This window comes from Hemitrygon akajei, unplaced genomic scaffold (genome assembly GCF_048418815.1).
Source record: "Hemitrygon akajei unplaced genomic scaffold, sHemAka1.3 Scf000054, whole genome shotgun sequence".
Classification (NCBI taxonomy): domain Eukaryota; kingdom Metazoa; phylum Chordata; class Chondrichthyes; order Myliobatiformes; family Dasyatidae; genus Hemitrygon; species Hemitrygon akajei.
Genome location: NW_027331940.1, coordinates 648196 through 652252, shown reverse-complemented (window position 1 = coordinate 652252; position 4057 = coordinate 648196). Strand labels below are relative to the sequence as shown.

The 4057-nt window shown below is 45.2% G+C and overlaps 1 non-coding gene across 1 annotated transcript; it reads left to right on the top strand.

Annotated features, from left to right (window-relative positions):
• The first annotated feature begins 735 nt into the window (after positions 1-735).
• Positions 736-807, top strand: trnae-cuc (transfer RNA glutamic acid (anticodon CUC)). Its single transcript has one exon. It is a non-coding gene; the product is annotated as a tRNA-Glu (tRNA).
• Positions 808-4057: the final 3250 nt, after the last annotated feature.

Genomic DNA, 4057 nt, shown 5'->3' with positions numbered 1-4057 from the left:
TGCCGCACCTTCGTTCTCCAAATCACAACATCCAATGAGTGAGTTCTGTCGGTGCTGCTTACCGAGAGGTTCTCCTCATTGATCCGGACAGCACTTCACATACCGCCAGAGCAGATGTTAAGCAAGCATACCATGTACTGAGTGCCGCGACCAGCAAACAAGGAACTGCCTACCCTGAGGACTTTCAAATCATTGCGGGTTTCCATCAGGCTTGTTTAATGAAAACTGGGCTTATTTGTCATCAGTACGTCATTCTCAGTACCAGGAGCTCCCGCACACTCGATCACTGTTAGAGCACGATCAGGGAAACCTACCATTCCACCCCCAGACCATATTTCAGGCATTCTGAACGTCTGGTTTTCTTTCTCCTACTTCCACCCAGGCGGAGTGTAGATGTATCACACCAGATGTATCGGCGATAATGTCGCAGGAATCGGATGGTCTACTACTGAATTGCTTCGAGGCGATAGACACAAACAAAAACGACCCAGCGCTCATAAGAGAATCTGAATGTCACCATCTTTATAAAGACACTGGAGAACGAATGTTTCCTACTGATTCATTCAGAGTCCAGAGTGTTCCTTAACCTGAAGCACTGGGGGAGCAAAGTGCTGAGCAGTAGATTCGTTACAAAATTTATCACATTCATTCGTTATTATTATTTATCCATTGATATTGTTTTGTATTTTTCTGATTTGATAGTGTATGTTGCTGTGATGCAGCGCATTATCAGCTTCCCTGGTGGTCTAGTGGTTAGGATTCGGCGCTCTCACCGCCGCGGCCCGGGTTCGATTCCCGGTCAGGGAATTAAGATATTGTCTGCTGTTATTTAATGTGCTTATTTTAAATTATCGTGTGTATTAACTTGCTGCCACAGCAACAACATTCCTGTCTATGCTTAACCTGCATCGGCCTGATTCAGCAGCATAAGACCACAAAATATAGGAGCAGAATTCGGCCGTTTGGCCCATCGGGTTTGCTTCGACATTTCCTCTCAGCCCCATTCTCCTGCTTTCTACTGCGTGTACTACCTCTTTCCGTCTACAAATGCTGCCTGACCCGCTATACACTGTTTCTGCAGCGATTCGTTATTTGTTCTGTATGACACTTGTTAGACAATGAAAATATCGCAGGTGCAGTCTCAATAAAGCTGGAAGTAACTGTGCGAGGTCTTACAGACAATAATACAATGCAATCGATACAATGTAGATTTGATCTTCTTCACTCCTCACTGCACCTCAATCCACTCAGAGATGCTGTCTCTCTGTAGAAGAGGGTGAACATACATTTCCCATATTGGACTCTGGTCCTATTCACTCAGTTTGCCTACATCACTTTGACTCATCTGCCCGGGGTCATCACTGCTCAAATCTCAGTGAGGATTGTCAGGTCCGGTCGGGTTTATTGCCGTGTGCATAGGGACGGTGAGGGACAGGTACAATGAAACACTTGCAGCGTCATTGCAGGCTCGAAAAGACAGACAGTACGCAGAACATAAATTGTACAATTCTGCATCATTAACAAACGGTAGATATAAATCTTGTGCCAGTTTCAGACTTGGAAATGATTCCTCAGGCAAACTGATGACATAGATTGCGAACTATTATATCCACGGGAGAGCATCCAGGCCCAAGAAAGGCCTGTTTATTCCTTTTCTTTAAACAGACAGAGAACAGAAAGAAGGGCGAGTCTCTAGTCCTCTTCAGCCAGCCCTGGCATTCAATAAGATCAGGCTGCCCAGACTTTTTCTCAATCCTCCCCTCCCTCCCCCCCCCCATACAGCAGTTGCCGGTCAAAAGTCGGCCGGTGTCCTCCACCAAGTCTTCTACCGTCTCCCCCGGTGAGAGGAGATAAACTTCTGTCGCCCGCCTTTATTTCGACGCCCTGACAGTGCTCCCAGCTTCGATCAGGAGCATATGGATATGAATGTTATATAATGGGACATTGTTCTGAGTTTTGCTCAGTATTGACGGGACTTTGGGGAGGCAGAAGCAGTCAGAGTCTGTGGGAGCGAGCAACTCGGGTGAAACCCTTTCCGCAACTGGATAACACGTTGGATTGACATCTGCATACACGAATGGGAGCTAGGTAGGTTGCACGTCATTTGACGAGATGGGTTGATGTCGGACAATTACATCGCTCAGTGACAATTGGCGAGGGTGATTTTAACGGAAGGGATGCGAACCGATTTGTCTATGGCAATAGGCGGGATCGCCCGCTGTACAAAAGAGCAATGGGGAGTCTGTACAGTGACGATATGAAACCGGCAAAAGCTTTTCACGTTCAGAGACCGTGCTGCCCAATTCAGTGAAAGGATGAAGTCCACTTCTTCACACTGACGCTGAAATATCCGTTCTCTGCATTTGATTCTTTTAGTTTTTCAAGTCGGTAAAGCTGCAAACTACAAAGCGTTTATGCTGCCCAGAGGGGGATTGATCAGAGTCATAATAGAAATGAAATTTGCACAATGAGTGTAAAAATCTATAAATCTGCCGGCTGAAACGTAGTTGTCAACTGAACACAGACAGCAGCCAGGGTGTTAAATTTTTATTGGCAGTGAGGTTTCTATTCCCTGGCGCTGTAGTTTGAGCGCTGCAAACAAGATTCGAACCTGCGCGGCGAATCCCCATTAACCATTCCTTAACCTTAACCTTAGCCTTAACCACTCGGCCATCGCAGCTCCATCAATGTTCAGCACCTACCGTAGCACTACAACTGAAGTGAGGGTTGTACTTGATTTATTTTCGGTAATGGAAAAGGTGATTCATCATTCCTATACAAATAGTATAATTCGACAGCTTTGGAATTTGTTTCAACACAGTTACGTCAGAACGTGAATGTGGAGGGATAATACTGCCGTCAGTATCGTAAATGAAGCAGATTTCCATTGTTGGGGATAAATGTCAGGATCAGAATCAGGTTTATAATTTCGGACATATGTCAACATTACATTGTTGCTTTTATATTCTACCCCTCCTGAACCGAATGTTAAAATTGCATTTGCCTTCCTTTACCGCTGACTCAGCCTGGAAGTAAACATTTACGGAATATTGCACAAGGTCTCTTTGCACCTCTGATTTCAGAAAACCTTCCCCATTCAGAGACTTTTTTATCCTTTCTTCCAAGGTGCTTCACCGTACCACACGATGATTTATTTGACAAATCTCCGCCCTTTCTCCTCAACTGTCTTTGATCTTCAATGTGCTTCGAATCTTTTGAGTTATTTAACACGTTGAAGTCAGGCTGCCTTTCTTTTATTCTCCTTTCTTCAGCCCAACTTCCTTCTTTCAGAGTGGAGTGACAGTCATAATTCTCCAGTCATCCGATCTGTTCTCGAATATCAAGTCAAGTCACTTTTATTGTCATTTCGACCATAACTGCCGGTACAGTACATAGTAAAAATGAGACTACTTTTTCAGGACCATGGTGTTACATAACACAGTACAAAAAACTAGAGTGAACTACGTAGAAAACAAGACAGAATAAAACTACACTAGACTACAGACCTACCCAGGACTGCATGAAGTACACAAAACAGTGCAGCCATTACAATAAATAATAAACAAGACAATAGGGCAGTAAGGTGTCAGTCCAGGCTCTGTGTATTGAGGAGTCTGATAGCTTGGGGGGAAGAAACTGTTACATCGTCTGGTCGTGAGAGCCCGAATGCTCCGGTACCTTTTTCCCAGACGGCAGGAGGGAGGAGAGATCGTATGAGCGGTGCGTGGGGTCCTTCATAATGCTGTTTCCTTTGCGGATGCAGCGTGTAGTGTAAATATCCGTAATGGCGGGAAGAGAGACCCCGATAATCTTCTCAGTTGACCTCACTATCCGCTTCAGGGTCTTGCGATCATTAATGGTGTAGTTTCCGAACCAGGCAGTGATGCAGCTGCTCAGGATACTCTCAATACAACCCCTGTAGAATGTGACGAGGATCGGGGGGTGGTGGGAGCTGGACTTTCCTCAGCCTTCGCAGAAAGTAGAGACGCTGCTGGGTTTTCTTTGCTATGGAGCTGTTGTATATATATAATGATACGTGAAGGAGTGCCTACAGAAT